The 12,345-nt window shown below is 38.0% G+C and overlaps 1 protein-coding gene across 4 annotated transcripts in view; it reads left to right on the top strand.

Moving 5' to 3' along the window:
* Positions 1 to 12,345, top strand: part of mctp1a (multiple C2 domains, transmembrane 1a) — a 197,229-nt gene that overhangs the window by 166,008 nt on the left and 18,876 nt on the right. The window lies entirely within an intron of this gene.

Genomic DNA, 12,345 nt, shown 5'->3' with positions numbered 1-12,345 from the left:
ACTTCTATGGCTCATCGTCTGTCACGCCAAGCAGGGTTGTGTGTCGCTCCCTTTCACCTTTCACTTTGTTCTCAGTTGTCACTCTTCCTTCCTTATCTTGAAGAACCAGCCTGTTGACCAGTAGTTTTGATGGACTCTGGAATAGCTGGAAACTTCCTGCACTTCATAAAATGGGTTGTTCGGTGGGTGCTAATGCTACAGTAGGTCACCTTAATACGGCGACATGCTTGGTAGAAAGTAATGGCTTTTGGGGTTGGGCTTTCTCCTTATGGTTTAGTGTGCTTTACTAACCTAAGCATTCAGGGTGCATTGGGGCATACATGTTTGTGCTATCATTAACCTTTTTCAGAACAGCCAGAGCGACAGCCATTGGCTGACCCAATGACGTCATCTCATGAGAAACTCATTTTCAGCTCAACTCAAGATAAAGGAACACTGAACCTGTGCTGTAAAGCAAGGAAAGCAGCTTCCAAGAAGAGGGTTTATAAATGAATTATGAGGGTGTATTGATGTTTGTCTCCGAAGTGGAGGAATGCCATTGCCATTTATATCCTTTTGAGAAGCGCATCGCTCAAGGAAACTTTTGAAATTGAGAACGTCTCATGGCATCTCAGCACACAGACTGGGTGTCATTTTGTATTGTCTAATGTAATGGGGCAATAAATTAAAGCTGCAGTCTGTAACTTTTTTTGGTTAAAATTGATACAAAATCAATTTTTGAGCAAGTACATAACCAGCCAGTGTTCAGAACTATCTCCTTACCTTAGCCTGATTCACAATGGGAAGCCTGTAATAATGTTTTATAATAAAATCGGTACTGGTGGGTTTCCGCGGGAAATTTGAGCATGCAGCCGTTCGTCTTTGCGTCATTACGTCACATCTGTAAACAGAAAGAAGGAGTCCTAGCTAGTAGGCTGCTGCTGCTGGTAGTGGATCATTTATAGCCTTTTCTCACAGCAGCTGGAATAATTAAACTTATCATTTTGATGGCGGATTGTAATACAGAAAGATCCAAATGACAATCATCAGTGACAATTGGAGATTCTCCCGTAGTCAAAAGCAAAAAAAACTTTGGACTGCGGAGTGGCTACCAAAAATGAAATCTACAGGTAGTGCTAATACACACTAAATTACATATAGTCACACAATTCTGATGTTGTTAACATTAACAATTTGAGAACAAATTATAACAATAATAATTTGCATGGTTTGACATTAGCGATCAGTAGATTTAATCAGCATAAACAGTAGTGATTTATTGTTATGTTTTTTTTCTCAGTTGTGACATGTGGCAGACATGGTATTTTCCAGTGAAAATTCTTATTTTGGTCATACTTCCAAGACGTAGAATCAGTGATTCCGAAGTACAATATCCACACCGGTGTGGTGACCGATAGCAAACATTAGATTAATCCGCGCCGAGGAGCCGTGCCAATACACAACCCACGTGAAGATAATTACGCAAATAACTGCAGTTGCAGGTTTCAAACAGAGATGGCAACAAAGAGGCAAAACATACGGACTGCCGCTTTAAAGATGTTAATAGTTAAATGCCACGGTTCTTTCTACCCAGGTGAAAAAAAAAAAAAAAAAAAAAAAACTATACCAAAATGTATGTTAAATGCATTTATTTCATAAGTATACTACAAATCCATTTACATATTTACTGACATATCACTTGAGACTTACTGATATAAATATTATAATTAATGTTTATATGGAGTTTTGCACAATACACATTTCTTATTAAGCCTAAAATGTGTTTTAATATTGATATTAGGATTAAGGACATTATGGTCACTGTGTAATATCAGTCTTTAAATACAAGATATTTAAAGTATATCTAAAGTATAATTGCAGTAGTTCCATTTTAGTACAATGTATATGTATATTTTACACTTAGCATAAAATCAATGCATATATATATATATATATATATATATATATATATATATATATATATATATATATATATATATATATATATATATATATATATATATATAATATAATATAATATAATATAATATAATATTTTATTTTTTTTATTTATTAATTTTTTTTACTAGGGTATGGGATTGGTTACAATGGTTGTCTAGTCCAACAACCGACAATCAATTAGTAAGGACAACTAGGTTATTTAGATTTTAAACTATGGTAACACTTTACAATAAGGTCTCATTTGTTAACATTACTTATATATATATTAAATATATTACTCAACTACACTATATTACTTAACTTACTTAATATATTACTTAAATAATATGAACTAACCATGAGCAATGCATTTGTTACAATATTTATTAATCTTTGTTAATGTTAGTTAATAAAAATCCAGCTGTTCATTAGTTAATGCACTGTGAACTAACATGCACAAACAATGTTAACAAATACAACATTTGATTTTAATAAAGTATTAGAAAATGTTGAAATTAACATTAACTAAGATTAATAATGCTGGAGAAGTATTGTAAATTCTTAGTTCATGTTAACTAAAGTAGTTAAGTATGCTAATGAAACCTTATTTTAAAGTGTTACCATTATCTCTGACAAAGAAAATATTCTAAATATATTTTGGGTAAATATTTTGACCCTAAGAAACGTGATGTCATAACGGGCCTAATTATATGGAATGTTTGTTGTTGACCACCTACTGACTAGTCAACTTTGAAAATGTGTTGTTTTGCATATTTATATACTATAAAAAAGAATTCTTGGTTTAACTTCAAAAAGTAAGTTACCTTGAAATTTTGAGTTCAGTGAAATTAAAAATTTGAGTTAATACAATGAAGGTGATTGGTTTTATTAACAGAAACTCAAAATATTATGTTATCTGAACCACATTAATTATGGAAGTTGATTTGACAAAATAAAAAATGTTATGATAACAAAACATGAAAATATATATTTTTTTACACTGTAGTAGCTATATTGGTTTGCCTGTTGGTGCCCAGCTTGATGATGTTTCCCCAGTTTGACGGCCTCATTTCTGTGAGATGGAGAGAGCAGGGCAAATCCAGTGCAGTGGTGGATGGAGCTAATTGTGCTCCATTCATCATCAGGTGGCATCCAGGGACCCAGAGAGGACAGGGCAAGGAGAGCAGGGGGAACACAAGTGATCTGAGGTGAGGAGGGGGGTCGCTCCAGGGGTGAGGGGCATCATCAGAGAGGCTGGAGAACAGGGGCAACTATCAGGTTGACCTTGGGGCTGATGGAGTGCCTTGCCCGCTGGGTGCGGAGGCCTGGGGAGTAATGGCGAAGGTGAACCCGGCTCTCCAGCGGATCCATTAGAGCCTAATGCTGTTGTTTTTAGCAGAGAGCGGTGGGAAGCAGAGGTCGGACGTAAAATAAAGCTTATTCTCCCTGTTTACGGTGTTATTCATCTGCACGTCATTGCACAGGGATGTGTCTGGAGCGCAGGGCAATGGGGTGCTAGTGTGGAAACAGTTATATTACAGTTTTTTTTGTGCTTCTTAAAACAGAGGGAGCTTACATGTCATGGCTTACACGTCATGGCCTTTTGTGTCTGATTAGAGAGAGCTTATAATGATGCAATGGTCGAAGTAAAGGTCTGACATTTATAATCATCATGAGTTAAAGGGTTAGTTCACCCAAAAATGAAAATTATGTCATTAATGACTCAGCCTCATGTCGTTTCAAACCCGTAAGACCTCCGTTCATCTTCAGAACACAGTTTAAGATATTTTAGATTTAGTCCGAGAGCTTTCTGTCCCTCCATTGAAAATGTATGTACGGTATACTGTCCATGTCCAGAAAGGTAATAAAAACATCATCAAAGTAGTCCATGTGACATCACTGGGTTAGTTAGAAGTTTTTGAAGCATCAAAAATACATTTTGGTCCAAAAATAACAAAAACTACGACTTTATTCAGCATTGTCTTCTCTTCCGGAATCCTTTCCATTGAATTGTTTCCATTGAATTGATTCCATTGAATCCTTTAATCTGTCGGCGTTGGTAATGCACTTTTACGTCGCCGTGGTTGTTTTTTTTCGCAATTAGGACATCCGCGACATGCACACTTACGCACCATTTTAAAAAATATAGCAATACCAAAATACAAACAATGTAGAATAGCTTGAATACAGCGTGCGTCTCCCTCAGACTGTAAACGAAGCTCGGGCGCACCGGATAACACGTCAGCAGCGTCTTACGTCAGCAGCGTCACTGCGGAGTCGTGAACCCGGATTGACAACAGACCCGGAAGAGAATACAATACTGAATAAAGTCGTAGTTTTTGTTATTTTTGGACCAAAATGTATTTTCGATGCTTCAAAAAATTCAACTAACCCACTGATGTCACATGGACTACTTTGATGATGTTTTTATTACCTTTCTGGACATGGACAGTCTACCGTACATTTTCAATGGAGGGACAGAAAGCTCTCAGACTAAATCTAAAATATCTTAAACTGTGTTCCGAAGATGAATGTGTCCAGATGTGTCACAAAAACACATGCGCGCACACACACACACACACACACACAAAAACAAACAAACAAACAAACAAAAAAGTTTAGATTATCATGAACTTCCAGAAGCTCGTTGACCAAGTCTTGCTAGTTTAGCTAAGAAGCCTGGACAGACCCTTTTTTAGTAGGGGTAGACTCTTGTTTGATTGATTGATTGATTTGCATTTTGGTAGAATCACTCTCTTGCTCTTTTCACTTGCTGTCATAGTTTGTAAAGCACGCAAATAGGCCATATACCAGGGGTGTCCGATCCTGTTCCTGGAGGTTCAATTTCCTGGTGAGTTCAGCTCCAACCTGCTCAATTACATCTAGCTGGAAGTTTCTAGAAATCCTGAAGACCTTGATTAGCTGGTTCAGGTGTGTTTGAGAATTGGGAATGGAGTTGAGCTCTGCAGGAAGGTGGCCCTCCAGGAGTAGTATTGGACGCCCCTGCCTAGACAGTAAAGAATTTAAATTTGATTCCTAAGGGGATTGAAACCTGCCTTATTTGGACTCAAACACTTAAAAATACACTATTCTGAATCTGAACAGAATGTTGTTCAGTACCTGCTGAAGAGTCATGTAGACTGTTGTTAGACCTTGGCCCAGAATACTGTCTCCAGAGGGAACGTCACAGTAAGGGCATTTGGATCTCCAGAGAGTAGCTCAATAGCTTTTTTGCTGCCTCCATGGTCACATACTGTTGCATGCCATTCAGCATCTCACCTATTTTTGGAGTGTCACTAGGGGTTTGAAGGAAGGTAGAACCTGGGGATTTGAGAGGCGAGGATAGTGCCTCTGAACTTCTGTCACATTCCCAAATGTTTGAAACATACTGTGCGTGTGTGTGTGTGTGTGTGTGTGTTTTGTTTTGATGCTATATTACAGGTGTTTTGTTAAATTATCCGTGATGCATTGGTAAACACCCATGCCTGTAACATGCAGACCTCTGATCGGGACAGGTTCAACCTGGTTTGCACCATTTCTTTGTTCTTGTTCCATTCACCCCTTTTTTTATGTGAATACTTTGCCGTTGCTCTCCTATAAATAAGGCACATATCTATATATAAATTATGTTGAATTGAACTAGATAATTTTTTCTTTTAAAGAGAATCAAAGAGAAAATTCCCGAACATCATATTTACAAACTCTCAGAATACTACTAAACGAGTAAATGACTTGTTTTCTTGATGTTGTATTTGAGGTTGTGTCAAAAGATTTTTGTTTATATTTACTCCTTAAAAAACAGTAATGTGAATGGTTTTCCTTTTGATGTGGGATATCTTTTGGCATACAGTATTTGGGATAGTAGTTATTGGGATCAAGCAGGCAGTCAGGGGAGATTCCGTTTAGTCTGACACACACCTCAAATCTAATTAAACTGCAATTTTAATTAACCTCCCAAAGTGCTCAGACACGAAGATGAGGAACAATTTCATTGACAAGCCTTTCCCTGTACGTCTCTTCCCCCGTCCCATTCATTATGAATAAAGTGCTAATGAACTACTTTTGGAAAATTAATGCACTCGTCTATTTAAAGAAGTTGTTTTTCGTTTCATGTTTTCGCTGATAAGAGGTGGGCTCACGTTTGTCTGAGGGGACTTGTCTTGGCTTTATTTGCCATCAGAGGTGTGGAACTCTTTTCCTTGGTGATATCGCTTCCTACTTCTGCCCGTCTGGGTCAGCGCTCCTTTGGCTCGAAATGAGAGAAGACAAACAAATAATACGCGTATCCAGGGAGCAGCCCGGCCCGGGTGAAATGATTTCATTTTCATCTTGATCTCTATCTTATCTGCCTCCTTTGTTCCCCTCACCTTTAGCGCTGCGTTAGATCAAAGAATCTTGTTTTCTCTCCCCCCGAACATGCAGAGAGAAGGGTGTGGGTGTGGATTAGGCCCGGCTGGGGGTCCGTCCTCTTGCGTTGGGGCTCTGGCTTTGGTGTAAATGAAGTTTGGCGCCCCTGGGACATCGTTCCCCCTCCTGCTGTCGTTAACAAACAAGATATGCCCTCTACGAAGTGTCTGTCCTGGTCTGTGCCAACCTCATCAGTCTCCCGCTATGCTGGTTGCCCATTGCGAAGGAGTTGGAGCCTCCTGATGGGACGGTGAGGTGTGAATAGCCTGATGTTGAGAACTGGCTGGAATGGACTTGCCTCTGCTTGCCTGTAGCACTAGCAGCCCTAAGGAGTTTGGTAATGGGGATGCGCCAGGGGGTCCCAGACAGCTGCACTCACTCTTACAGTACACACGGTTTAATGATAACACTGATCGGCATTGTGCTTTCAAGTTGGAAGTGTCTGTTCATTTATTTGCCAACCACTGATGTCACAAAGCTTATTTAACATTTAGTGTAATTGGGGTGTTATTTGATTATTCAGGTAATTGGTTTTCACATTAAAATGACACTTTTTTTATGTAACTTATGCACAAAATTTGAATATTGCATAAAACATTTGCTAATAAAGCAGTGTTTCCCTCCAGTGAGTCGAAGAGAACAAACCTGATACCCTGAAACCCTTCCGGATAAACTGGTGCTAAATATCACCAAGAAAAGTAGGAAAAGCCGCTGTATGTAATCATTTTCGTATATAATGAATTACTTGCGCTTCAGAGTGCACAGGTTATCTTGCATTCGGAGGCAGATCCCTACTTTTTGGGAACACAGTTGTGTAAGACAGTTCTGGAAGGTAATTATACCGAACCACTGTAATGACAGACTTTGCTCAGGCATTTCAGAACAACTAAAACAGCATTTGAGATGCTATGTAAAAATATCGATATTTCCCGATAATTGAGGAATTTATTCGGTAAATGTGTTTCCATCGTAGTTTTATTGCATAAAAATGTATCAGACTCAAATGTGCGCATACTTTTCCATGCACATTTTTACAATTTTTGGGCATTGTGGCATTTCCATCCATCAATTTTTTTTTATGCAATATCCCAAAAATGTGCATAAAAAAAATGGATGGAAACCACTATTTTGACATGGTGTTTAGATTGTTTAGAGTTTATTGAAAATGTCTGTGGCATTTAAGCTCAGCCATCAGTTTGGACAAACAAACAAAATCTTTGGTAACACTTTATTTTAAGGTGCATAGTTACATATTACATGTACTTACTGTAGTAATAACAGTAAATTCTGCATAATTAAAAGTAACTAATCCTAAACCAAACCCCAGTCCTAAGCTTACTATGTAATAAGAACACTGTCAAAAGTAATATGCTATATCTACTCCATAAAATTTGGGCAACAGATTACAAGCGATATTATTAATTTAAGTCAACAAATAGAATTGAGTTAGAATTAATCAAATTAATTCCTTAAATGTCAACCATTTAAAACGAGTTAAATTGAAGTAAAATTTAAACAAAAATATTTGAATAACAGAAAGACATCAAAGATTAATTTATTTTTTATTGCCAACATTGAACACACCTGATGATAACAAGTAGAATAACTGAAGCAAAGAGAAACACAAGAATTAACAGAGGTTTAGATGTAGATTTTATTGAAAATGTTTGGTCACCATACTGTTGATCTGTGTTTTGTTTAGTTGGGCAGCTTCACTCTTTGCTTTTTATGCCAATTTGTGGTTTTTGTAATGGTGTTTACACATTTTTAAATGGTTGACTTAAGGAATTAATTCTTATATGCTGAATTTAATTAATATTTTTTCTTGTAATCTGCTGCCACAATTTTATTGAGTAGATATAGCATATTATGTTTTACAGTGTACATGTAGTTAATTAATATTACACAGTACTTACTTATCTGTGTAATTACTGTAACAACGTCACCTTAAAATAAAGGGTAACACTTTATTTTAGTGTCCTTGTTACACATGTAGTTACTATATTAATTATGCATAATTACATGCGACTAACCCTAAACCTAACCCTATAGTAAGTACATGAGGTTAATTGTTATTACTACGTACTTAATAAATAAAAATCAATTCATACATTTGAATATATGTATGTATAATATATATATAACCACGTGACATTTTGATTCATTAAATTGAAACTTTTATTGAAAATGATATAAAAGTTATGAAAACATACGAAACAAACATAAATACATTTTTTTTTTAAAAAGATTTTCCTTTTTGTTTATCATGGACACCCTTATATCTCATTGACCCTTAATAAAAACTCTTTTATAGAACTGCAGTTAAAAATCTGTACACTAACAATCATGAAATGTAAAATGTAAATGCAGCCTACAGCAGTGTGATATCACTTGATTCAGACTTTTTATATTTTGACATTGTGCATTTAGAGGAGTTCAGATTTGGCTGCACTGTTTGAAGACACTTTAAACAGAACTGATTTTTGACTAAATATCAATTTCCCTTTGCCCGCTGACATCAAGTGTGCCTCCTGCCGGGTCACGACGTGTGTCCGCATACGTGAGGAAGAGGACCTGAGGTAACGGAATGCCCATGCGTCGCTCCAGCGGCCCACAGCTCAGCCAGGATCCACAGCGGGCTCTTCTGCAGCAGGTTGCTCCTCGGCTCGTAGCGGTGTGAGCGTGTTTATGTGTGTGTGAGAGAAGTGCGGAGGAGCAGTGAAAACAAGCCTCTCCCCAGGCTAGTGTTATTCCAACCTCCTGCCTTCCTCAATCCACTTTTGAAGGCAGGAAATCGGAGTTAGCTCATGGTTTGAGGGCCATGTGGTAATGGTTTAGACTGTAGAGACCCATGACCTGCACCTCCACCCTCGCTCGCTCGCTCGTACATGCACACACACCGATACCTTGTCCCTCAAAGTCTTCTTTTCTCATATAGCAGCCGATACAATGGAGGGTATGTTGGACTTTTGTTTCGCTTGATAACGCAAACCAGATGGGAGTCAGGACAGGGGAGTCTTGTTAAATATTTGCTGAGAAAAATAACCCTGGGACGCGGTCTAATTATATCTATTTGTCTTGTGTGGCTTTTTGGGAAGGCGATGTGGTTATGCAGGCCATATTGGGCTTCATTTTTCAAATGTGGGATCCAGTAAAAAAGCGTGGGAGATGGATGGGACACTGTGTGTGTGTTGTGGAAGTACAGACAGTTTGATCTGGTTTTTCCTAAGACCCATCTCTATATTATGAGCATATTTCTTCATTTTGGAGATGATATTCCAGTACCAGTCTCATTCTTTGCTTCACTGGTGGCATGAGTTGTATATCATAACATTTTACATAACTGTTCTGTGGGTAGAAGTCAGTGGTTCTCAACCAGGGGAGCAAACCACTAAAGATTAAACATTAAACTGACCTTTTTTTTTTCTTTTTTTTTCTTAAAACAGAAGCACCAGAGGTACATATCTTAGATAAGAGGGCATTTGAATATCGTCTTGTACAAAGAGGGGCTTTGGAGTCAGATTGAGAACAGATTAAAGTTCGACTGTAGTCACGTCCTGCTTGTAAACTTGTTGATCGGACTACAGTTAGCCTCTTTGTTGTGCGCATGCGTCACCTGTGTTTCAGAGCCAACACATGATGTGTATTTAAACCAACAAAAATTATTTTAGGAGTTGGGCTTGGACAGAAAAATTAAGACTCTGGCTCAACCATGCAAAAACCTGCAACACATTTAAGCATACTAAAATATGCTGGGTTAAAAAAAAACAAAAAACAAGTTGGGTTGAAAATGGACAAACCCAGCGGTTGGGTTAAATGTTTGCCCAAAATGCTGGGCAGTTTTATTTATCCCAATTATTGTTTAAAAATTATGTTTAGAAATTAAAAATCAGACATAATTACTAGAGACAACAATTCTAACAATCAAAAGGTGAACGTTTATTAAACAGGCGTATTAATAAATGTTAATTCCCAACATGGGTTCATTTTAAGCAAGCAATACTGTAACTTTTTAAACAATAGTTGGGTTAAATAAAACTACTGTAACAAGTCCACTGAAGGCAAGTCTTTAAGAACCCATGTGCAGTTTTATTAAAATTCCAACATAAATTCAACAAAGTAACAAAACAAAGACTTGGCAAGCGTGGCGTGGCAAACATGGCTTGGTACAAAAACAAGATGTACCATTATGTAGTGGTACATGGACAATACTTAACAAGGACACATGGCAAACATTAAGGTTTAAATACACAAGGACGAATGACAAGACAAGCCACACCTGTGAACAATCAACAAATAAACCAATGACAAGGGAATCACATGACATGGGAGCACATGGCAAAGAAACAAGGCTTGTTCGAACAGTGAAGTGACTGACTTGAAGCAGTGCATGCTGGGAAGAAATTTTCTCCGACCTGAGACAGCGCTGATGCCATGTTTTCTGTAACGTATGGCTTCAAAGTACCGCGAGAGCGATTCGAGATCAGCCGCCTGCACGAGCTCTGAGCTTATGTGTGTTTCGTGTTTATCGTCAGGCCTTCAGTTTCACTAATACTCACAAATCTGTATTTTTATAAAAGTTAAAGCTCTTTTCATGTATTATATTGTCATGTTTATTAAAATAAAAGTGGTTAAAAAAACTTACCACTACATTAGTTTTTATATAGAATATGCTTATGTTGAACTTTTTTCTTGTAAAAACAGATGCTGTAAGAAGTACATAAAGTATTGAATGAAAATGTCTCTGAAACATCAGTGTATTAGTCAAATATTGAATTTATTTCACTTCAGCTGTGATGAAGTATGCAAACGCAGAAGGAGCGTCACTATGAGAAGCAAAAAAGTGTCCGACTTCACGCAGGTCCTCCCCATCTGCACACAGCTACTCTCGCCGATCGGTTACATCCAGCCGCAGCTGATGTCGAGCACACCTAATGACAACATAGGACACATGACAAGGGAGCAAATGGCAGGATCACATGAGGACAAGGGAATCACGTGACATGGGAGCACATGGCAAAGAAACAAGTAGCATGAATATGAAACTTGAACATGAACAAAACCAAAACTAGACCCAGCAGGTTGGGCAAACATTTAACCCAACCACTGGGTTAAAACAACCCAATAGCTGGGTTTGTCCATTTACAACCCAACTTGGGTTGTTTTTAACCCAGCATTTTTTTAAAGTGTAGGTCTGTTTTAAAAGCTTCGTTGTATCCAAAAATGAAAGAGGTCACCATTTTCTCAGCCTCACGTCATTCCAAACCTGTATGAATTTCTTCTGTGGAACATAAAAGATGATTTTAAAAACAACATGACACAACATGAGGGTCTGTAAATGATGATAGGATTTTAATTATTGGATTAACTATTCATTTAAATGCAAATAATTTGTAGGACCCACTAGCGTTCCTTTATGCAGCACACACAAAAAAGATAGATGTGTCTTATGTTAGCGTCTCTACGTGTGGACTCCAGCTCCCTCTTTTGCTGCTTTGATTTGCACAGTGGGTTTTGATCCAGAGGTTCAGTAGCTGGTCGTCTCATTGTGGACATGATCCGCTGCAGTGACATTTCAATTGATCTCCATGAAAGGCCTGAGGATGGCGACTGAAGTGCTTCCAGATAAACCTGGGCAGGGTTGAGCAGAGGCCTGGAGCTCTCATAAAGCAGACCCAGGGCAAAGGCATAGTGATGCTCACTGTTGGATGGCAGTGCCCTCCCACTGGGTCCATTTCGACAGGACATTTTGTTCTTCTTAAGTGCTGCCAGTCCATTTGTGTAGGCCCTCCGGAGGGGCATAGCCTGTGTCAGGGGTTTGGGAATCTGGACGTAGCTGATTTTTCCCATTGCTAATAGGCCAGGATTTCAGTTTTTCTCTTCAAAAGGTTGTCCGATAGAAGGAAATGGATGCGCAGATCTATGTTCTGTAGGTAAATGGATGAATTTTGATTAAATGGATGAATCTTGTACTTTTTTGGAATAGTTCACCCAAAAACGACAAAACTGTCGTAGTTT

Source organism: Chanodichthys erythropterus, chromosome 13, assembly GCF_024489055.1.
Source record: "Chanodichthys erythropterus isolate Z2021 chromosome 13, ASM2448905v1, whole genome shotgun sequence".
Lineage (NCBI taxonomy): Eukaryota > Metazoa > Chordata > Actinopteri > Cypriniformes > Xenocyprididae > Chanodichthys > Chanodichthys erythropterus.
Note: the sequence above shows the minus strand (reverse complement) of the source record. Positions and strands in the feature narration are given on the sequence as shown.